This window comes from Schistocerca piceifrons, chromosome 2 (genome assembly GCF_021461385.2).
Source record: "Schistocerca piceifrons isolate TAMUIC-IGC-003096 chromosome 2, iqSchPice1.1, whole genome shotgun sequence".
NCBI classification, from domain to species: domain Eukaryota; kingdom Metazoa; phylum Arthropoda; class Insecta; order Orthoptera; family Acrididae; genus Schistocerca; species Schistocerca piceifrons.
Genome location: NC_060139.1, coordinates 264,704,185 through 264,729,760, shown reverse-complemented (window position 1 = coordinate 264,729,760; position 25,576 = coordinate 264,704,185). Strand labels below are relative to the sequence as shown.

General features: G+C 44.2%; 1 protein-coding gene and 1 non-coding gene across 2 annotated transcripts in view; one reads left to right on the top strand and one right to left on the bottom strand.

Annotated features, from left to right (window-relative positions):
* LOC124777422 (fl(2)d-associated complex component) overlaps positions 1-25,576 on the top strand; it is a 541,124-nt gene that overhangs the window by 118,004 nt on the left and 397,544 nt on the right. The gene's annotated exons all lie outside the window — the stretch shown is intronic.
* Trnat-ugu lies at positions 24,594-24,668 on the bottom strand. Its single transcript has one exon. It is a non-coding gene; the product is annotated as a tRNA-Thr (tRNA).

The window sequence follows — 25,576 nt, the reverse complement described above, 5'->3', positions numbered from 1 at the left end:
CACTCCAACTGCACACGCCTCACACCATAATAGAGTCTCCACTACTTGAACAGTGCCCTGCTGACATGCAGGGTCCATGGAGACTTCGACTCCGAAAGCCCTTATCAATGATGTTCCGTTGAATGGTTTATACCCTGACACTCGTTGATGGCCCAGCATTGAAATCTGCAGCGATTATGGAAAGGTTGCACTTCTGTCACGTTGAACGATTCTTTCCAGTCGTCGTTGGTCCCGTTCTTGCAGGATCTTCTCCCGGCCGCAGCGATGTCGGAGATTCGATGTTTTACCGGATTCATGGCATACACAATACACTCGTGAAATGGTCATACGGAAAAATCCCCGCTTCAAAGCTACTTCGGAGATGCTGTGTCCCATTGCTCCTGCTCCCCGACTAGAACACCATGTTCAAACTCACTTAAATCCTGTTAACCTGAGATTGTAGCAGCAGTAACCGATCTAACGACTGCGCCGGACACTTGTTGTGTTACATAGGCGTTCCCGACCGCAGCGAGGAATTTTGCCTGTTACGTATCTCTGTATTTGAATATTCATGCCTATACCAGTTTCTTTGGCACTTCAGCGTATATTTGACAGCAGTATCATTATACTTAGGTCACAACATGGCACGTACTACATACATTCAGACAACTTCTATCTAGCTTGTCGCAATACATGTAGCACGCAAATCAGTTCACCATTGGAATCACATTTAAATACTAATGTGATCTGTGTGGTACTCCTATAACGGATAATAGGTATATATCTAGAATACTGACGATGCTTCATTGTGAAAGTGAAAACGAAAGGGCCGAGTGGAGGACAATGAAACAAGTAGGTATCCCTAATGAACATAGCTCTAGAAGAAAACAGTTTCCCCATTATGGCGTTTTACGAATGGGAACATGAACACCTTATAAAAGAGTCCCTTAGAATGAAAACTGCAGATAAGCACATGAGGACAAATATAATGCAAGCGTTTCACACGGTGTCCGCTCATGGGAAGGCAGGTTTCAGGATGTCTGCTAAAGTACGTCTGTGCACGTTCAAAAGTCTCACTCACGTTCCAAATGCACTGACAGTCATCCACAATGCTTTCGTACAGTTCATCTACACTGTAAACAGGCCTGGAGTACATCAAAAAGTTTAGATGTTACAACGGAAACAAGTCTGAGAACCTGAGAGTACGTTGTATTGATAAGTCATGACCGATATACTTGTTGCTGAAGATACGTGCTGCCTATTCCTGAACAACCACATGAAAGCATTTCAGAGCACCATCATGCACGTACTACATGTGCACCTGTCCCCTCAAGGGACACCGTCCAAAAAGTAGCCTTAGACATTAACACTGTTGTAACACTGACATGATGAAACTGGTATGACTACACTTGTGCATCCAGTATATTGGGGAAACATTTGATTTCTGGAACTGTGTTAATTAGGAATTTTTGTTTATTTCACTGTCCTCTACTCGCCTCTTTAGTTTGTATCCAATAACGTCAGACACCCTGAATATATTCATAGAAGACCTGCATGCTTCGTCAAGAGAGTGTTTATCCTGCGTCAGAGACTCAAAAAGCTGCACAACCATCTTCAGTCGTAGACACTGTCGTAAATGCACTGTATTCACATCGAGCCTTACTCTAAAATTTTCCGAGAAGTCCTAATCCAGAGCCTTGTCAAGAAAAGTTTACATTCCAATACGAGACATGCATTGCTCCCTCTACTTCACGACTCACATGGTGATCTAAATAACAAAAACAGAAATTCTAATGTAAATAGAAAAATATCAAGAGTCTTTCTTTCATTCACCGTGAAGAAATCGAACAGAAAAGCTATAAAATTATTCTGACACAAGATACAGGATGTACCCTCTGCCTCACACTTTACTGAATAGGAGGTTTCTTCAGTAGAAGCTGCGGTATGAAATGAAACAGTAATGATGTTGGCAACCCTGGCGTTGGAAATCTCTCTTCATTGCCTGGGGATTCCCCAAGGCTGCCTTGGCCGGACGAGCTCAGAGTTCGCGTAAGGTGCAGAGCCCTGCCGCTAGCACCCCTCCTCCGCTAGCACCTCTCCTCCCCCCTCCCCCTTTCCACCGTACTTACCCGGAAGGCACCCCCTCCCTCACTCTCACCCCTTACCCTCCTCCTTCTCCCTCTCTCCCCCCTCCCTGCTATGTACCCTGGCGGCCCTGTTTGTGTTTGCGATCAGCGGCCGCGCTAGCGAGATTACCGCGGTCGACGTCCCCAGGGTCGATATCGGCCAGCCAGGCTGTCGACTCACCCCTTCCTGCACCTAGCAGCAGGTAGGCGAAGGTGCAGGCTTCCGCAGAAGTGACCAGGAAGTCTGCCGGCAGCTATTTTAAACCAAAGTCGTAAATTACTGTCAGGCTTCAGTTCAAAATTTAATTCCAAGTCACACAGTTACCTAAGACGTGAAGGCAATGTGGATACACGTCCAACGAAGCTGGTGAGTGCTCAGAGAAGATGACGATGTCATATTCAGCGAGATCAGAGACGCAGTTCACGCACATAAATCCTTCGCAACGTATAAGTCTTCCAATAGCTTACAGATACCTTTAATCCCCCACATCTGTGTCAGCTTTCACGTTCGTGTGAGCATCGGTATAGGCATGCATATTCAAATACAGAGATATGTAAAAAGGCAGAATAAGGCGCTGCGGTCGGCAAAGTCTATATAAGACAACAAGTGTCTGGCGCAGTGTTAGATCGGTAACTGCTGCTGCAATGGCAGGTTATTGTGTGAATCTGAATGTGGTGTTATAGTCGGCGCACGAGCGATGGGACAGAGGTTGCAATGAAATGGGGATTTTCGTGTACGACTATTTCACGAGTGTACCGCGAATATCAGGAATCCGGTAAAACATCAAATCTCTGACAGGGCTGCGGCAGGAAAAAGCTCCGCAAGAACGGGTCTAATGACGACTGAAGAGATTCGTTCAACGTGACAGAAGTGTAGCCCTTCCGCAAATTGCTGCAGATTTTCATTCTGGGCCATCAACAACTGTCAGCGAGCGAACCATTCAACGAAACATCATCGACATGGGCTTTCGGAGCCAAAGGCCCACTCGTGTACCCCTGATGACTGCATGACACAAAGCTTTACGCCTCACCTGGGCCTGTCGAGACCGACATTGGACTGTTGATGCCTGGAAACACGTTGTCGGACGAGTCTCGTTTCAAATTATATCGAACGGATGGACGTGGACGGGTACGGAGACAGCTTCATGAATCCATGGACCCTACATATCAGCAGTGGACTGTTCAAGCTGGTGGAAGCTCTGTAATAGTGTGGAGCATGTGCAGATGGAATGATATGAGACCCCTCATAAATCTAAATACGACTCTGGCAGGTGGGACGTACATAATCATCCTGTGTGATCACCTGCATCCATTCATGCCCATTGTCCATTCCGAACGACTGGAGCAATTCGAGCAGGACAATGTGACACCCCACACGTCCAGAATTGCTACTGAGTGACTCCAGTAACACTGTTCTGAATTTAAACACCTCTGCTGGCCACCAAACTCCCCAGACATGAAGATTATTGAGAATATCTGGGATGCCTTGGAACATGCTGTTCAGAAGAGGTCTGCAACCTCTGTTAGTCTTACGGATTTATGGACAGCCCTGCAGGATTCATGGTATTAGTTCCCTCCAGCACTACTTCAGACGTTAGTAGAGGCTATGCCACTTCGTGTTGCGACACTTCTGCGTGCTCGCGGGTGCCCTACACGATAATAGGCAGGTGTACCAGTTTCTTTGGCCCTTCAGTGTATATATAAATCTATTTTACGGTTCAACAGGCGGTAGGCGACAAGGTCACTAGCGACGTGCATTTGAGCGCTAATATAAATGACTCAGATACTTGTACTTTACTTCTTTTCCACCACACAAAATAAGGTAGTTTGCGGAGTAGAAATGTAGAAGCACCTGGTGCCTTGAGTCTGTTCTCTGTCACTGAGATGCACCTGTCTTAAAAGCGTGTCTTGTATACTGTTGCGCGGAATCGTTGCCACCTTTCAGCCGTGAAGGGAAAGGAACCAGCGTGGCGATAACGGAATTTTCAGCTCCATATCTCAGTGTGATGGGAGGGAAGAAAAGAGCAAAAGTAGGAAGGAAGAGTTAGGGAGCATGAGAGGGAGAGGGATGTTTCCCTGAGGAGAACTGGAGAGGAGAGGAGGGGGAATGCTCCAGAAGTGAGTCGTGGGTGACGGCCGGAGTCATGGCGGTAATTACGTTATCACCGATGGAGCCTCCTGGCGGCGCTGGTGGGAACCTGGCCTGCTCCACTGTGCTGTAAGTGATGGCTCCAGCGCACGCAGCGTGTCGTGGCCGTGCTAAGTGATCCCAGGTCCACCGCTTGAGGCCGCCTAAAAAACCGCGGGGTGGGCACGCTACCGCTACCGCAGGGAATTCAATAAAGCTCAAAACGTTGGCCTAACTCTCGGCGACAAGACTACTGCCCGTCGTTAACGAAGTGGCGTTCGTATATTCGTCCTAAAAGTTTTCCAAGATCATGACAACATGAAGCAGCAAGACTATGCGTCGAAGTCCTGTCTCTACAGCAATTCGCTGACAGCCTTTTAAAGGTTATCACGGACGTACACGTCGTTTGTGGTGTAGTCAAAACGAGTGTGTGGACAAATAACTACAGGTGTTTATGTAATTCTAGAGTTCTTGACGCGAGGGAAGTGCATCTACATTATACGTTGCATGTTATCGTAAGGTATGTGTCGAAGAGCGCATTCTTTCTCCCTCTTTCCTTTTTGTGAAAAGAGGGGGGATGGGGGTTGGAATGGCATCTAGGTCGCAGTCTCTTACCATTCCCACATATCGATTATAACGATTAAAGTGACATACGAAAGAAAGGTTTTATGTGTAGTATACCAGTCGATAAAATTATAATTTAAGAATACGTCCTTCAGAGCTAAAAAATCCAAAAATAAAGTACGACAAAGGTGACGTAATCCCCAGCACCATCACCTCTTGGGTAGCACTTTTTAACCTCCCCCTCACTTATCAACCTTAATGACAGTGAAAAATTAAACCGCGTGCACCTAATGGAAATTTGGGAAAAGTAATCATCACCGAAGTTAATTTGTCGGTAAAGAGGGAGGAAAGGGTTACATCTAAATGAAAGGAAAAATGCAAATGAAATTGGTGGAAATTAATTTTGAGGAAAGGGTAAAATTAATAAAGAAAGTAAATATGCGGTCGTTACGTTAACAATTAATGGGCGTTAATTAGATATTTGAGGTTTGGGGAAAATTACGGTCGCCAGTCCTATGGACAACTACTATAATAACTGAAAATGAAAGATTAATGCACATATAACTAGCACTAAAAGCGTGGCAACTGAAGGTTGACACGTGTTGTGTGAAAACTGAATGTTTGTCAGAAGTAATAAATTTCGCTACACTCTGACTTAATTTAGCAAAAGAATTAATAAAACCGGAAAATTGAAAGTTAATTTAGTGACTGAAATTAATAGTGAACTTTGTTTCTGAAGCACTACGAAATTCAATAAAATAAGGTTAGTCTTGGGCTACCTCAACAATCATTTCAAAAGCTACTTGAATCTACGCAATTTAGAAATAAAAGATTTAACTTTGAAGTTGAATTAAATGATTCTGAACAATTAACAATAGTAAAATTTAGTACGTACCGAGCTGAGCTGCAGTCACAAGTAAGTTAAATATGGTAACAAAATTCGCACTCTTAATTTCTGCCTGTGTAATCTAAATATTGTAGCCAGCTGTGAATACTTCAACTGAACTTTGAAATTAAAGCAATGAAATGGAATGATATTACTTTAATGCTGGCGTATGAATTTCAAAGACACTCGGATTCATTCCAGAAAAGGAAAGGACCCTGCTTGGTAATGCGATTGGGACAATGAACAACAAAGGTTCATGCTAAGTTGCTGTATTTTTGTGATGCAACAGTTTGAAAAGCTGAGGTCTGCCATAATTTGAAGTCGTCGATCGGGGAGGTGGCGACAGTCACTCATTGTCGGCCGTCGCTCTTACAAAAGCTGGATGTTGGCGCGCGTTCTTCTCGACACGGTCACCAGGCGAAACGGGCTCTTGATGTGCGCCAGCTAATGCTTCCCGTCCGCGACACCGTGTCAGAAACTATCATAGCAAGTCGAGCGCAATTACATGCTGCCAAACGCCGAAAGCGCGGCAACTCGCGGGAGCGTCACACAACACACCTGCTCCACCGTCCTACTCCAGCCAGACTCCCTCTGCCCGCGCTCCATGCGGCAAACACTACCAAAGATCCTAAACACTTGGGTTCTCCACACGACCTATCGATGTAATCGTTCGATAACATAGTTTTCCATAGGCAAGACCCAGAGTAAAAATACAAATAATATTTACAAAAAAAACAATTAAACATCGACATTAATGCATATATATATATATATATATAGTAAAACAATTACAATATAAAAAGACACAGAAATGTCATATCTTCAGGTAACAAAATAAGGAAAAAAAATTATAGTACAATAGATAGAAATAGGAGGCTATGCATTTCCGGCGTCACAACTTGACTTTCTGTAAGCTTCTGAGCCGAGGATTAAAACTAAACTTTGCTTTACGAGATCTAATTTCTGATGGACGAATTTATTTCTATATTTGTTTATTGTTCACCCACATTCTTATTTTACTTCAATTTAGATAACAGCTCTGGTGGTGGCAGCAACCGAAGCACCGTAGTAACTGTAAATTTATTAAACCATTTGGACATGTTTGTCCCAAAAATTAACTATGATCGCTCGTGGCCAACAGGAAAAATGGCGTCGTGGTTAAGTGGTTACGGTGTTGGCCTACGAAGGAGGCTAGTCGTGTTCGAATCTTACTCATTCCACAGAGTTTTTTCGCTGCTAGTTTCATTCAAATTTATGTCTGTGTCGTGGTGTAACGTCCGTCTACAACACCGAGGTGTAAGGTAGGGACCTGTGACGACTGTTGATTCCGCTCAACTACTCTATTAGCAGCCGAAGGGAAGTGGCTTTCGAATGGGAACCCTAACCGTTTGATGACAAAGTGACAAGTGAACCGAATTCACACGTCTGTTGTGTCATACATAGCATATGATGAGAATCTCTTATCGAAGCACCTAATTTGTACTACTGGTAAGCGAGTGTGATATGTCTTCTTGCCCGATGTAGGTGTTCGTATGAATGTGAATATGATTACTCCCAAGAAAATGGTGAAAACATAATAATTTTTCACGTGAGCTGCAACAAATGAACGCAACAGTTTCACAATCACACAGTTTCTCTTTGTTCTGTCAAAACATGTATTTTTACCATTTTTGAAGTTGCGTTCCATTTTGGAAGTCTTGACTGTTGTATTCCTTTGTTGTAACATAGTTCACAACCGCTTTTTTGTTGTTTTCATTTCTGTGAGACGCCTATTTGGTATCTCGCCTGCTCTCACTATTCATCACGTTTACTTGCGACGGTAAAGGATTGTTACCAAATAACTCTAATTTTATAACCAATGTACGAGTAAAGTATGACACCAGCTAAGACTACAGAAAGAGAACAAACTGGACAGGCAGTTCATAAGGTTTAAAAGAAATAAAAAAATGGCAGAAGGGAGTTTTGTACATGGCTCGCCCGCTCCGCATTCGAACACCATGACCGCTTACCCACGACGGCGTTACTTTTTCAGTCTCTTCGGTATTGCACTTATTGTTCTTGGACCGTTCACTGTTTCTATTTTGCTTTCTTTCACCTTTCAGGACACCTTCTTCTTGTTTGGGACTTAACATCTATGGTCATTTGTTCCCCTAGAACTTAGAACTACGTAAACCTAACTAACCTAAGGACATCACACAACACCCAGTCATCATGAGGCAGAGAAAATCCCTGACCCCGCCGGGAATCGAACCCGGGAACCTGGGCGCGGACGGCAGTGCATACAGCAATATTGAGAAGGAAGCAATGGATCGCATCAAGTGAAGAAACAAAGCACTGGCTAACATAGAAGAAAAGTGATGATGATGATGATGATGATGATCGTGATTATGTTCAAAGAGCAGATCAGAAGAAAAAGTCCTACTCCTGGAAACAAGTAGCTTTTGCCATACAGGCCATTTTACTTGAGTGATGAACTGTTTGCACTTATCGGTAAAGGCTGCCTCCCTGATGACACCACATTCCATATTGGCTCTGCTTATCTCTGTGCTCAGACCCTACACTGTAGTTCTGTTCTCACAATTAGCACAGATAAATGCCTCCCACAGCAGCCGTTCCGTGCACATCATTCTGAATGCACTTACTGTATTCATCTTTTTGTCTCCCACTGCGATTTTTACCCCCGCCCCCAATACTAAATTGGTGACCCCAGTGTCCTACTAACCGATCCCTTCTTTTAGTCAATTTGTGCCAGAGATTTCTTGATCCCCAATTCTATTCAGTAGTTCCTCATTAGTTACATGATCAACCCACCTAATCTTTAGTATTCTTCTGTAACATTTGAAAAGTATCTATTCTCTTCCTGTCTGAATTGTTCATCGTCCATCTTTCACGTCCAACATGGCCACATTCCACACTAATATCTTCAGAAAAGACTTCCTAACACTTAAATCTGTGATCGATTTAACAGATTTCTTCAAAAATTTCTTCGGAAACATTTTCCTGGCCATCACTAGTCTATATTTTACGTCCTCTGTACTTCGGGCATCAACAGTTATTTTGTTGCCTAAATAGTAAGTAAGACTCATCTAATTCGCTTAGCGTCACCTGTTTTCATTCGATTACATTCCATTATCCTTGTTTTTCTTTTGTTGATGTCCATTTTATATCCCCCTATCAAGACGCTGTTCATTCCACAGAGGAGTCTTTTGTTGTCTCTGACAGAATTCCAGTGTCATCGGCAAACCTCAGAGTCTTTATTTCATCTCCCTGAACTTTAATTCCTACCCCAAATTATTTTTTTCTTCATTTAGTGCTACGTAGACTGTAGCAATTGTTATTGTTCTTATCGTACCGCATGATGTTATTATGTATACTTGAGCTCCAAATACCGGCGCTTCCAGCTTTGGGCTTAGCTTTCGCAAGTACACACAGCAGTTAGTCTTGCTACAGAAATAAGTAGCGGATCACAGTCAAATACGACCTACTGGACGCATCAGCTTTGACATGTTACTTGATATAACGATGCTGCACATACATTTTATAATTGACAGCAATCTCATTAAGATCGGTTTGCTCCTTTTTGTATATTATTGCTATTTTTATATTCGTAATACGATAATTTTCAGTAGGTACCATACTTGGTTCAAATGGCTCTGAGCACTATGGGACTTAACATCTATGGTCATCAGTCCCCTAGAACGTAGAACTACTTAAACCTAACTAACCTAAGGACATCACACGACACCCAGTCATCACGAGGCATAACATACTTGTTTTGCCTCTCTTGTTCTGATAGGTTTTGAACTAGTTTGTTTTATCTTTCCAGTTTATTCAGCTTATTGGGACTATTACCCATAGGATGTGGCATGTTTTATACGTTACCTCTTTGATACACTTTTGTTATTTTATTTAGTACGCGCTTGCCCGACCATAATTTCCGTTCTCTCAAATAGCTCTCATGTGTACAGGCGATGCAGAGTTTTCAATATGCTTTATGCTGATATATTTTTTGTTTGATTTATTCCTTAGTTTCAAAATTTTATAAGTTCTGGGCTTAGTTCGCGAAACTTGAGGCAGTTTTTCGTTCTCTGTCTGTTCTCAGACCTGAAGATGTTTCCCCGGTCAACTGAAACTAATCAGCACATTTTAATATTTTACAATGTGCGCGATCTGGACAAATCTGTTGATTTTTATTAATTTTTAAGAAATTTATATTTGATCTCTTTTTTATTTTCCGACAACATCAGATATGATTAATTTCTGCTAGCCAGTCCTTAAAGGTCTGACAAGTGCCTCGTACGCCAAACGACGTACTTAACTCCGCATTCCATCTGAAAAAATGGTTCAGCAGGTTGCTACAGTGACTAGCAGACACGAGATCTATCGCTGAAGACCTAGCACAGTTCACGCTGGAACGAGTGGGAGGCAATTCTGGAATATGTGACGGACTGAAGCTGGTGAAGGAGCACGTGCGCTATTGCATGGTCAACTAAGTACCAGCAGTTCTTTTTCCCGCGTCACTTACAGCGCGTGCTAGCTCTCAGAACACAAGAGCACCATGTCAGAAGCGCTGAAAATCCGCAGTTGACTGGTTGTATTTAATCTCCGGTTGAGGTGGGTTTCACACACTGGGGATTCAAGCAGACTGATATGTACATGTGTGTGTCTATGTATATTCCACATCTCTTCCTAAAACACTACGCCGATGTCAACCAAACTTGGCACACAAATCCCTTACTGTCAGGTGGTAAGAACCGCGTACCTTTCACAGTTCAGCAGATATGACGTCATAAACACTGAGATGCGTGAGACAATTTCGCATCTAATACAGTTTTTCTCTACTACTAAGGTACTTCTACAGTCGAGTCATCTCATGAAAACCCCTGACATATGGCAGCGCTTTTGACAGCTTTCAACTGCGAAGCGCAAACGGTTGTGGGTGAAAACAATAGCCATGTGCAGAGCTAAAACGAGGCGTTGCTATAGAGACGTTCACAAAATCGCATTGTTGATACGCGAAGCAGCTACGCCCAGCGTACACAAAATGTACGTTTCTAATAGAAAATTTACAGAATGAATATTCGGGCAGCGCCGAGTTTGTCAGCTAGGAACAAAATAAAACGTAAGATAAGTTGCAAATCCATTAAATGTACTCGCAGCTGCGAATGCGGACAATCATCAGCTGTATAAGGGCATGAGGACAGTGAAAATGTGTACCGCAACGGGACTCGAACACGGATTCCCCTCTTAACGTTAACGGTCGCCTTAACCTCTTTGGCTCTCCGTGCTCAACTCAAGTCCAGGCCCATATGTAGCCTTTTCTGTGTAACAACCTGTACTCGTTCACGCATTATGTAATTTCCGTACAGGACAGGACATTCTTAACTGTAAGTCGCTGCCCAGGGTAGGGCGCATAAATACGATATTTAGTACCTACATGTGGTCAGAAATAGTGGCTGATAGACTAATAAGGCCATACATTTTACTAGAATTAACAGATGCTACTTATTATTGATTTCTGAGAGCAAAATTACTCACTCCGTTGCGTCAAGACAACGGATATTCTTTATGCACGAGCTGGTACCACCCCATTTTCAGCATCTCGTACGACAGCACCTCATACACCATTCATCTGTCCTTAATACTTCAGACTTGTGGCTACTGGAAGATTTAAAGGCATTGGTGTATCCATCCAACACCGACGTTCAGACGTTAAAGGACCGTGCACGTGACCATATCTAAGGGCAGCCAGGTGTGTTCGCACGAGTTGACAAACCTCAGAGAAGAAGGGCTGAAGGATATATAACAGCGAGTGTGTAATCATATTGATTATCTTCTATACAATCAACAAACAAATAATTAACACAAAAACAACATATATCCTAGGAAAGAATGACCCACATCTCAATAATTTTTTGTTCCTGGACTTATAGCTCTTTTTTCTAGTGTCAACCAGTACTACCTCTCGAAGAACATGGGGCATTTGTTTTACACATCCTGTACAGCCTCACATAGTTTATATTTCCCTGTACATCCCTCGAATGTTTCCATATTTTCTTGAACTGCTTTTTCCTCTGCAGTGACGTACAGTGGGGGGCGAATTCGCTGCCTGCTGTTCGCACAGCAGGGCGGTGAGTGGCGGCCACAGAGATATGCTGCCGGTTGCTATGGAAACCGAGCGCCCACCCCCACCACCAGTCTGTGTCAAGGCGACGAGCCGCTTGTTTATTTCTCTCTCTCTCTCTCTCTCTCTCTCTCACACACACACACACACACAAGCCAGGCCATTCCCTTAAAACGCTGCGCTCTTTCACCCATTGAGGTGGAGTCTAAATATAGAACCGTACTTCTGCCAGCTACCACGGCTCGCGTAAATGCAACGCAGGCCTTTGCCATCGCTTCTCATCTTCGCAGTCATGTGTATATTCACACATTTAGTAATTACATGTATGTAGACAGTAAATAGTGTGGCGAATATATTATAAAGTGGTAGCACTCACTGGAGGAGGAAAAACAAATCAAATTATTCCGGGTCCGAAACCGTATATTTTCTGAGATCAGAACACTTGTTTATTGGATGTGTTCACATTGGTAATGAATCCCCCTGTGCATCGACGTAACGAATCACACACTCTTTAAACTTGGCCCATTTGTTGTATGCTCTGCCATTAATTGAAAATGTGGCTCTGTAGTGTGATTGGAGTGAGGTAGACCAATGTCTTGCACTGTCTCCATGACTAAAAATGTACAGAATTCCCAGAAAGAGCTGAACAATAAACAATCATGCATGTGAATAATCATGAACGTTAGATTTGTGGCTACGGCACTGAGTGACAGGAGCCTAGATTTGGTGCAGTTATGATCTCTTTGCTGTCAGCACGTAAAAAGAGGCCAACACTATCGTGCTGGTGTAAGCTATCGCCAGCACACCGTTCGACAAAGAGGTTGCAAGAAGGTCAATAATAGGCGCTGAATCAAGTGCGCCTACCAGGAGAGAGGCCAAAGACAGACTAGCAAGCAACTCGCTGCCGACACCCTCTCGACTGCAAGTATTTAGATCGCTTCTGCGGACTGGAGGGCACAGCCAGTCACAGTCCGAGTCAGTTGCAGTCAACTTAGTTAATAGCTCAGTCACTGTTCTAGTTGGCGTCCGTCAGTTCATGTCATCGGCTACAAGAGTGTAGTGTTTATAGTGGGACTTGTACTTCACCAGCAATGAGGCTAACATGGACTATTACGGAAGGAGTTGTACCACAACACATGGACTAGGATAAAGATAAATAGCTTCCTGTTAATAAAGAACTCCATTAATATATGTGTGCAGTTGCATTGTAGACACAGGATATTGGCCACCAAACAACATCCTCTCCTTGCTTCCCATGGTACAAGACTCTACAGTGGTAATACGACACAAAAAGTAGTGAGCGAGTAGGGATAACATGCAGTACAAGGTACTGCATAAGAGGTAATTTAATGGCAGCGAGGGTAAATAACTTGAATGAATATAGTTTTCCTCGTAACGTGGACTTCTCCTTCTACAACCTACGTGTACTGTGACACCCATCCATACAGGCCCCGGAAGGCCCAGCAGTACCGACCGACATCCTCAGCGTTACTCGATGCAGACATGAAGGGGCATATGGTCAACACATCGCTCCCTCGCTCGTTGCCGGTTTTCGTGGCCAGAACCGCTAGTTCCCAATCAGATAGTTCCGCAGTTGGCCTCACAAGGGCTGAGTGCATCCCCTGAAAAACAGTGCTCTTCAGACCAGGATGGCCACCCGTCCAAGTGCTAGACAAGTCCGACAGCGCTCACCTTCGGTGATCTGAAGGGAATTGCCAAGGCCGTTGACAACCTATGTATACGTGTACCATTAATTATACACTCCTGGAAAATGAAATAAGAACACCGTGAATTCATTGTCCCAGGAAGGGGAAACTTTATTGACACATTCCTGGGGTCAGATACATCACATGATCACACTGACAGAACCACAGGCACATAGACACAGGCAACGAAGCATGCACAATGTCGGCACTAGTACAGTGTATATCCACCTTTCGCAGCAATGCAGGCTGCTATTCTCCCATGGAGACGATCGTAGAGATGCTGGATGTAGTCCTGTGGAACGGCTTGCCATGCCATTTCCACCTGGCGCCTCAGTTGGACCAGCGTTCGTGCTGGACGTGCAGACCGCGTGAGACGACGCTTCATCCAGTCCCAAACATGCTCAATGGGGGACAGATCCGGAGATCTTGCTGGCCAGGGTAGTTGACTTACACCTTCTAGAGCACGTTGGGTGGCACGGGATACATGCGGACGTGCATTGTCCTGTTGGAACAGCAAGTTCCCTTGCCGGTCTAGGAATGGTAGAACGATGGGTTCGATGACGGTTTGGATGTACCGTGCACTATTCAGTGTCCCCTCGACGATCACCAGTGGTGTACGGCCAGTGTAGGAGATTGCTCCCCACACCATGATGCCGGGTGTTGGCCCTGTGTGCCTCGGTCGTATGCAGTCCTGATTGTGGCGCTCACCTACACGGCGCCAAACACGCATACGACCGTCATTGGCACCAAGGCAGAAGCGACTCTCATCGCTGAAGACGACACGTCTCCATTCGTCCCTCCATTCACGCCTGTCGCGACACCACCGGAGGCGGGCTGCACGATGTTGGGGCGTGAGCGGAAGACGGCCTAACGGTGTGCGGGACCGTAGCCCAGCTTCATGGAGACGGTTGCGAATGGTCCTCGCCGATACCCCAGGAGCAACAGTGTCTCTAATTTGCTGGGAAGTGGCGGTGCGGTCCCCTACGGCACTGCGTAGGATCCTACGGTCTTGGCGTGCATCCGTGCGTCGCTGCAGTCCGGTCCCAGGTCGACGGGCACGTGCACCTTCCGCCGACCACTGGCGACAACATCGATGTACTGTGGAGAGCTCACGCCCCACGTGTTGAGCAATTCGGCGGTACGTCCACCCGGCCTCCCGCATGCCCACTATACGTCCTCGCTCAAAGTCCGTCAACTGCACATACGGTTCACGTCCACGCTGTCGTGGCATGCTACCAGTGTTAAAGACTGCGATGGAGCTCCGTATGCCACGGCAAACTGGCTGACACTGACGGCGGCGGTGCACAAATGCTGCGCAGCTAGCGCCATTCGACGGCCAACACCGCGGTTCCTGGTGTGTCCGCTGTGCCGTGCGTGTGATCATTGCTTGTACAGCCCTCTCGCAGTGTCCGGAGCAAGTATGGTGGGTCTGACACACCGGTGTCAATGTGTTCTTTTTTCCATTTCCAGGAGTGTATAAGGGGAAATCAAAATGTCTCCGTTCCAAGGCCGTACAGTCCAGAATGGGTGTGCCAATCAGGCAAAGTGATCTGAGACCTGTGGCAATCATTCCACTGACGCACCAGGTTGATGATACCTGTATGGCAAAGCACCGTGTCTTGCCGCGTGAAGTCTGTAACTGCCTGCTGCAAATCCATGTCCGACAGGAATCGTTTGCCAGACAAGGCCTTTTTTAAGGAACCGAAGGTGTGATAATCACATGGGGAGAGATTAGGGTCATAGGGCAGGTGATCGAGTTTCCCCCACTTGGCGTATCTTCTGCGTTACTACATTTGAGATATTGGGTGGTGCGTTAACATAAAGTAGCAGCACCAGTTCTAAATTTCGCTATCCTATTTCTTCTACATTTCACCAGTCACATCATTAATATTTTTTTCAGATCATTTTATAAGATGACAAATTTTTCGAAACCCGTCAATAACAAAATAATGCCACCTTCAAACAATTAAGTTATCAGAGAGTGTTTGTTATTTCCGCAGTACCATAAACTATTGAATAACAAATTTCCCCTGGTGTACGTGGCTCATTCACACTATCCAGATACAGATTACCATGCTACTACAACTTAGTTAGTACACCTACAAATATATTTTTATTTATATTTACAACTGTAGACTGAATTTATTCTGAAATTATACTACAATTGCTGTAAAATAGTGATCACCAATAAAATAATAAATATTCACATATCACGTTACCTAAGATTTATACCTTCATTCACTCTAATAAATAAAAACATAAAATAAGCAATGATTAACGGAAAACATATTATCAGCAGAACCTCAAAGTTATTTGCATTAAATACATTATTTTTATGGCTTTATCACAAGAACACATAACTGTCACAAAGGGACCCTGACCCGTCATCTCTATCAAGCTATTTACTATCATCAGACAGTTTTAGGAGTGGTAAGTGGAGTTACGTCACACAGAGTCCAAAATGTGTAGGTAGCTGCTGCTGACTGTGGGTGCACACCATGAGGAGGATCACCGGTGTTTTGTCTCACGGTAGGGGATGAATGTACGAATGTCGTCACTGTGGTCAACTCCAACTCACAGTGTCACTTCACTACCTGAGAAATATGATGGCAGACTGAACAGCGCACGGAAGTCGTAATCTGCTTCTCACGACTGGAGACGTCCTTTGAACTTAACTGCACTGAGAATGCAAATAAACTTTAACCAACATGAAATGTGTACAGCACGATTGGAAAATTGCGCAGGTCGCACCAGTGTTTAAGAAGGATATTAGGAGTAATCCATCGAACTGCAGACCTATATCATTGACGTCGGTTTGCAGTAGGGTTTTGGAGCATATACTGTATTCAAACATTATGAATAACCTCGAAGGGAACGATCTATTGATACGTAATCATCATGGTTTCAGAAAGCATCGTTCTTGTGCAACGCAGCTAGCTCTTTATTTGCCGCTATCGACAGGGGATCTCAAGTTGATTCCGTATTTCTGGATTTCCAGAAAGCTTTTGACACCGTTCCTCACAAGTGACTTCTAATCAAGCTGCAGGCCTATGGGTTATCGTCTCAGTTGTGCGACTGGATTCTTTCCTGTCAGGAAGGTCGCAGTTCGTAGTAATAGACAGCAAATCATCGAGTAAAACTGAAGTGATATCAGGTGTTCCCCAGGGAAGCGTCCTGGGACCTCTGCTGTTCCTGGTCTATATAAATGACCTGGGTGACAATCTGAGCAATTCTCTTAGGTTGTTCGCAGATGATGCTGTAATTTACCGTTTAGTAAGGTCATCCGAAGACCAGTATCAGTTGCAAAGCGATTTAGAAAAGATTGCTGTATGGTGTGGCAGGTGGCAGTTGACGCTAAATAACTAAAAGTGTGAGGTGATCCACATGAGTTCCAAAAGAAATCCGTTAGAATTCGATTACTCGATAAATAGTAAAATTCTCAAGGCTGTCAATTCAACTAAGTACCTTGGTGTTAAAATCACGAACAACTTCAGTTGGAAAGACCACATAGATAATATTGTGGGGAAGGCGAACCAAAGGTTGCGTTTCATTGGCAGGACACTTAGAAGATGCAACAAGTCCACTAAAGAGACAGCTTACACTACACTCGTTCGTCCTCTGTTAGATTATTGCTGCGCGGTGTGGGATCCTTACCAGGTGGGACTAACGGAGGACATCAAAAGGATGCAAAAAAGGGCAGCTCGTTTTGTATTATCACATAATAGGAGAGAGAGTGTGGCAGATATGATACGCGAGTTGGGATGGAAGTCAATAAAGCGAAGACGTTTTTCGTCGCGGCGAGATGTATTTACGAAATTTCAGTCGCCAACTTTCTTTTCCGAATGCGAAAATATTTTGTTGAGCCCAACCTACATAGGTAGGAATGATCATCAAAATAAAGTAAGAGAAATCAGAGCTCGAACAGAAAGGTTTAGGTGTTCGTTTTTCCCGCGCGCTGTTCGGGAGTGGAATGGTAGAGAGATAGTATGATCGTGGTTCGATGAACCCTCTGCCAAGCACTTAAATGTGAATTGCAGAGTAGTCATGTAGATGTAGAATCGATTACCACTAGGCAAAAGAGCTATTGTGAAAGAATGCAAGTTGTGAGGATACTGAAAAGCTTTCTTTTCCTGAGTTTATTTTTTTCCTAGGGATCTGAAACATCTTACACTACTTTACGACGACGAATGTTTCTTGTAAGTCAAACGATGCTATCAATGTTCCATCCCTTTTCTAGTCCTTTCCCCATTACGAAACGCAACACTGGCACTGATTGTCTGGAGCCATTGCTTCTCCTAAATCCACCATGATCACCGTCTAACAGAACCTCAATTTTCTTTTCCATTTTTCTGCATATCATTATCGGCAGAAACTTGAATGTATGAGATTACAAGCTCACTGACTAATAGCTCTCACATTTTATGCCTTTACTTCTTCGGGATTCTGCGAGTGACATTTTTCCGATGCATGACAAATGTAATATGTATATGACACTGGGGAGAAACAGATCCCACTTATAGAAAACTTGAATAGGCCTTTTGAGGAAGCAGAAGCAGTTGTATGGATATGAAGAACTCTGCTAGAAAACCTGTAATAAACAAAGAAGGGAAAGCTGAAAAGTGGAAGAGTATATAGATAGGCTGTACAAGGGAGATGAAGGCAGTACTGTAAAAAGGGAAGAGGACGTAGATGAAGATGACATAGGAGATATGATACTGCGAAAAGAATTCGACCGATCACTGAAAGACCTGAGTCGAAACAAGGCTCCTCACAGTCAGCCAGAGCTACTGATACCCTTAGCAAAGCGAGCCGTGGGAAAACTATCCCAGAACGGAAAAACTGCTAGAAGCCACCTAGGAGAAAATCAGTTTGGATTTCGGAGAAATATGCGAATATGCGACGCAACACTGGCCCTACGACTTATCTTAGCAGATAGGCTAAGGAAAGGCAAATCTACTTTTATAGCACTTGGAGACTTAGGCAAAACTTTTGACAATGTTGACTGCAATACTCTCTATGATATTCTGAAGGTAGGAGTGGTAAAATAGACGGAGAGAAAGACTATTTACAACTTTACTGAAACCAGACAGCAGTTATATGAGTCAAGGGGCATGAAAGGGGAGCAGTGGTTGAGAAGGGAGTGAGACATGGTTGTAGCCATTCCCCGATATTACTCGATCTTTACTTGTACTGAGCAAGCGCTAAAGGAAACAAACAAAAAAAATTATAAAAGAGAGAAGGAATTAACGTTCAAGCAGAAACCATAAAAACTTTGAGGTTTGTCGATGAACTTGTAATTCTCTTGGAGACAGCAAAGGAATTGGAAAAGCAGCTGAACGGAATGGACAGTGTCTTGAAAGAAAGATACAATATGAACATCAACAAAAGCAAAAGGAGGATAGTGGAATGCAGTCAGATTAAATCAGGTGTCCATGAAGAAATTAGATTAGGAAACGAGCCACTGAAAGTAATTAATGAGTTTGTTTTTTGGGCACCAAAACAGCTGATGGTGTCTGAAGTACAGAGAATATAAAATATAGATTGGCAATGGCAAGAATAGCGTTTCTGAAGAAGAGAAATTTGTTAACATCGAATATAGGTTTCAGTATCAGCAGGTCTTTTCCGAAAGTATTTGCATGGAACGTAGCCATGTATGGAAGTGAAACATGGACGATAAACAGTTTGGACACGAAGAGAATAGAAGCTTTTGAAATGCGGCACTGTAGAAGTATGTTGAAGATTATATGGGTAGATCACGTTACTAATGAGGCAGTACTGAATAGAATTCGGGAGACAAGAAATTTGTGAAGCAATCTGACCAGAAGAAGGGATCGGTTGACAGGATACAATAAGGGATCACCAGTTTAGTATTGGAGGGAAGTAGTAGTTATTCAGAAATGAAGAGGCTTGGGCAGGACACAGTAGCATCTAACCACTCTTCGGACTGAAGATCACAACAACAACAACAACAACAACATTGTCCCCGATAGTCAAATGACATGTTCATATACACTAAATACACAAATCTGGATAATCGTTTGTTGTAAAGCCCAAGAATGAAGTTCGAAAGAATATTTTCAGTCCTTTCTGCGTTGTTTGACAGCACATCTTTCAAATGTTGCCAAACTTTGCCTATAGTTCTGAGTCCCCTATGTACTCCAAATGGACACACGCTTATTCTGGTTTCTCACGGACGTACTCCACCTATCCACTGTCTCCCGACCTTACCATTACAAACAACAAAAGTCGTTTATGGCTCTGTGGGGCACATCACGTATTTCAGAGCCTCAAGCACGGCGCCTCGGTGGCGGGTTCCACGTGACGCCGAACATGCGACCTACACACGCCACAACAATCGATGCTGTGTATCGACCCTGAGCGCCCTGACCACGGCCCCGCCATATCGACCGCGGACCGCGCGCCACGTTTGGGCGCCCTATCCTGTTCTACCCTATCCTATCCTAACCCGACACACCGAAATCCCTGCAGACCGGCAACCGGCGGCGCCGCAGTTCTCCGGTCGTGCACGCCACGCCACGCCACGCCACGCCACGCCACTTTGCAAGTCGGCGCCGAGCCGAGACACGCGAGCGCCGTCGAACCGCCGCCCCACCAGCTCCCGCTGTAGAGTCGTGTGCCCGCTGAGTGTGTGTGTGTGTGTGTGTGTGTGTGGCAGTCCATTCTCAAAAGGAGAGACACGTCAGAAATGGAGATCAGCACTCGGTGATGTGCAGTCGACCGTCGATTCAAGTTTAGTTAGAGGATTCGCAAACTGCAGATCAAATATAATATTCTAAGGAATTTCCTCGTGACCACAAGCAATAAATTATTATGTCTTTCACAGCGGAACGCATCAGTAAAATCTTCTCTGTTTGCAAGCTGCATCACTTCGAATCAAACACTTGAGCTTTCTATAGCTGACTCAGCCATCGTCATCAGGATCACCAGTCAGTGGTTTTAACTCCTGATGACGATGGCTGAGTCAGCTATCGAAAGCTCGAGTGTTTTGTCCAAAGTGTCACGGCTTGTAAACCAAGAAGATTTTATTGAATAAAATAGGCTCTTACATACAATATAAATCCGAAAGTTTGTGTTTATGCCTGTGTGAGTGTGAGTGCGCGTGCACGAGCGCGTGTGTATGTGTATGTGTGTGTGTGTGTGTGTGTGTGTGTGTGTGTGTGTGTGTGTGTGTATGAGTGTGAGTGTGTGTGCATGAGTATGTTTCTTACTCCGTCACGCTTAAACGGCTAGACGGATTGGACGAAATTTGGAATGGAAATAGCATATACCAGGAAAAACATTATATACACTGAAGAACCAAAGAAACTGGTACACCTGCCTAATATCGTGTATCGCACGACGTGGCATCGACTCGACTAATGTCGGACGTGGTGCTGGACGGAATAGACACCGTGAACCCTACATGGCTGTCCATAAATTCGTAAGACTACGAGGGGGTGGAGATCTCTTCTTAACATCACGTTGCAAGGCATCCCAGATATGTTCAATAATGTTCATGTCTGAGGAGTTTGGTGCCTAGCGGAAGTGTTTAAATTCAGAAGAGTGTTCCTGGAGACACGCTGTAACACTTCTGGACGCGTGGGGTGTCTTATTGTCCTGCTGGAATTGCCAAAGTCAGTCGGAATGGACATGAATGGATGCAGGTGATGAGACAGGACGCTTACGTACGTTTCACCTGTCACAGTCGTGTATAGACGTATCAGGGGTCCCTTATCACTCCAATTGCACACGTCCCACACCATTACATAGCCTCCACCAGCTTGAACAGTCCCCTGTTCACATCGAGGATCCATGGATCACTTAAATCTTGATAACCTGCCACTCATACACATATATCCGCTCGATACAATTTGAAAAGAGACTCGTCCGACCAGGCAACATGTTTCCAGTCATCAACAATCCAATGTCGGAGTTGACGGGCCCAGGCGAGGCATAAAGCTTTAAGTCATGCAGTCATCAAGGGTACACGAGTGGACCTTCGCCTCCGAAAGCCCATATCGATGATGTTTCGTTTAATGGTTCGCACACTGCCACTTATTGATGGCCCAGCATTGAAATATGCAGAAATTTGCGGAAGGGTTCCACTTCTGTCACGTTGAACGATTCTCTTCAGTTGCCGTTGGTCCCGTTCTTGCAGGATCGTTTTACCGGATTCCTGATATTCACGGTACACTCGTGAAGTGTCGTCCGGGAAAATCCCCACATCTTCGCTACCTCGGAGATGGTGTGTGTTCCATCGTTCGTGCGCCGACTATAACGCCACGTCCAAAATCACTTAAATCTTGATAACCTGCCACTGTAGGAGCAGCAACCGATCTAACAACTGCGCCAGACACTTGTTGTCTTATATGGGCGTTGTCGACAGCAGCGACGTATTCTGCCTGTTCACATATCACTGTATTTGAATACGCATGCCTAAGCTAGTTGCTTTGGAGCTTCAGTGTATATACATCTACCTAACAAAAGGGTGGGGGTGAAAAACAACTGTAGTCCACAACGCACGAATACCCACAGTTTATTCGCACAGTCATTGAGAGTGAGAATATTTAGTGACTTGCAACAAACTTCACACATAGTATCAAACACTTAAGAAACACTTTCTCTCTGACAACTACTACAAAATAATGAAAGAATAAAAAGTTTATGTCTTGCTACATTTTCGCTGTCCATGCAGTAACATCGCAACAAGAGGCAAGGCGTTTTAATTTATCACTTCTTTCCTACTATATGTATTTCCTGCACAAAAACAGACATTATTCACATGTACTACTGGATGTATCTGAGAAATTATATCATTGTACGACACGTAATTCAGATAATAAGACGTCATAAACATTGAGTTGCATGAAAGTCGCCAGAGATACATGTGAAATATGTATACAAATACATGTGAAATATATTATATTCAAGTGAAATTTGTTTGAAAAGTGTGTACACGTCCGAAACCAAGGGTAGAAAGCTCATCAAAAAACACTGAAATTGTTTCAGTAAAATTTGATACATGTATACTAGTTGCTATCTGGAAAGAAACACTGTGACAATGAGAACCACGGGCCTCCTATTGGTGTGGGTGTGATAACTTGGAGAAAGAAGGGGAGAGGAGGAGATGGACAGACATAGAGGGGAGAGGTGGAGATGGATTCAGATAGGGGTGGGGGGAGAAGGGCAGAGGGGGAAGAAAGAGATGGACAGGCAGAAGAGGAGAAAATCGACAGAGAATAGGAAGAGAAGGATATGGATAGGGTGAGGGAAGGTGAGGAGCTGAACAGTGAGGGGAGGAGGAGATCGACGGAGAGTAGGGGTGTGGGAGATGCTGGTAACATTACGAGGCGCAGCTTGCGGAAGCTAAAAGTGGTCGCCATAGATCGTACACAGTGACAGCCTCAAAAGAAATAACGAAACATAACACTAATGAATGCTCGCCTTTCACTGGATGAATAGCAGTTGATAATCGAGACCAGAGTCTGTGATTTCACATTTGTGGCTCGGTTCCAGGCCAGAGTGACTTTTAAGTTGCAGTCAGGTGAAAACAAATGAATCTCTGTTTCATTTACGTTTTCGATGCGTCTTTGGCCAGAAAAAGGAAATGAAAACTTCGCCAGTGAAGTGATTTACTACATTGATATCGATCCTTTACCTCCAATGAGCAACGTCGGAAGGTATTACATTTTATTGTTGTTTTGTATGCTAACGGAGTTCAAAGACGTCACTTCTACGACAAAGTAAAAATTGAGCTCTGCCACGATGTAATATTATCTGTATCTCATTAATTTTATCTTTCGGCTGCTATTCATTTCCATTTTTGAATCGATATCCGCAAGAGCATGACTGAAATCAATTCAGAAACTGTCTTTCTGCACAGCTTCCAGTACTTTACACTCCACGAAGAAGGAGAATATTCCATTCCAACACCGCTACGCTGTTTTTTTTTCCTTTACAGTTTCTTTAATATACGATTACTAAGAAATTATATGACCTCCTTCACAATATTACACGAGAGAGCGAGAGAGAGAGAGAGAGAGAGAGAGAGAGAGAGAGGGAGAGAGGGAGAGAGAGAGAGAGAGGGAGAGAGAGAGAGAGACAGACAGACAGAGAGTCATTTTACGTTACAAAATACTACAGTGACAATCAAAGGTACTATTTTTATAGATGTTCATTTTCCTACCCTATTCCTACAAAACACTTTATTCTTTGTGTCTTAGTTTATTCTTTTCAGATTACAGTATTTATTTCGCTAATTTGCACTGAACTAACTTGCTGGCGTCTGTCATTCTCTGATTACACACTGTCCTCTCTGCTTCCTCTAGGAGTTACCATTTTTGCCAACACAAGACACCACAAGTATGTGCTTTTCCGTTTTGCTTGATCGGCCCATATCACGTAGTGTTGATGAAACAGATACATTCTCATACAGAGGGTTGACAAAAATATGGATAACACAAATAAAATACATTATTAAGCCAAATACTCTAGAGGAAAACCGTTGACATTCAAAACTACTTTCAGTCGTCTGGGAACAGATAAATACAGAAACTAAATTAGAATTATAGATTAATACCTTCATCTGCTGACGGGCGTTGATATATATCAAGGGGGACAGGAGAGAATGTGTGCCCCGACCAGGACTCGAACCCGGGATTTCTTTCTTACGTGGCAGACGCTCTATCCATCTGAGCCCCCGAGCGCACAAGGGACAGTGCGACTGCAGGAACTATCTCGCGCACGCCTCCCGCGAGACCCACATTATCACCTTATATGTCCACACACTACATTCGTAGTATTCCTACCCAACACACTCGTTACTCGTGGAAGACATTCTTACAAAGTCCCGTAAGGGTTCGAGTAATATGTGTGCATCCGCACAGAAGAAGAAGGTCATGGCCGGTATAGCCAGAACTATATACTTATATGTATATGATGTCTTTTCTTTCGGACATGTCGGAAAGAATAGACACCATTGATGATCTGCAGCTGTCTAGGAAGAAATTAGAATCATATATCAATACCTTCAGCTGCTGACGGGCGTTCATATATATCAAGGGGGACAGGTGAACATGTGTGCCCCGACCGGGACTCGAACCCGGGATCTCCTGCTTACATGGCAGACGCTCTATCCATCTGAGCCACCGAGAGCACAGAGGATAGAGCGACTGCATGGACTATCTCGCGCACACCTCTCGCGAGACCCACATTCTCACCTTATAGTGTGTGGACATATAAGGAGATGCCGGGTTCGAGTCCCGGTCGGCGCACACATTTTCTCCTTTCCCCGTTGATATACATGAACGCCCGTCAGCAGCTGAAAGCATTAATCTATAATTCTATTTTCGTTGTTGACGGCTGCAGGTCATCAATGGTGTCTGTTCTTTCGGACAGACACCATATACATATAAGTAGATAAATACAGGTCCTGTACGTTTTTCAGCGGAATCGATACTATTTTTCCTGAAAAATAGTGGCAAGTTCAGGTAACGATGATGGAACTGGATAGCGATTATTTACCCTTTCCTCCAAAGTAGAGAACAAAGGCTCAATAATATTGATATTTGCTGACTGTGGTGACCAGGGGAGATGCGACAATTCATCGTCGTGCTCACAAAACCAATCCTGGACGATGTGAGCTGTGTGAACGGGGATCCTGTCGTCTCGGAAAAAAGGATCACCCTTGAGTAACAAACATGGACCTAATAAGCCAAAATGTCACATAATCCCGTAACCCTGCAGAGGAACCATTAGCGCAAATGAATACCACAATATGGCTTCCCATAGCATCACTGAACCCTCGCTGTGTTTCACACTTGGGACGTAAGCTTCACCAGAAGCCGAAAACAATGTGAAACAAACTCATCCGACCAAATGACTCTTCCATTGCTCCACTGTCTAGGTTTTATGGTCTCGCACCACGTTTCCCTGTTATGGGAATTTGCATCCCTGATGAGTTGTATTTGGAATTTCAACTCACCCTATAATTCCCTGGCTCTGGTTCCTCCCTGTTGTTGTCTAGGTGCTGACAAGGTTCGCGAGTCCGACGTTTAGTTCTGC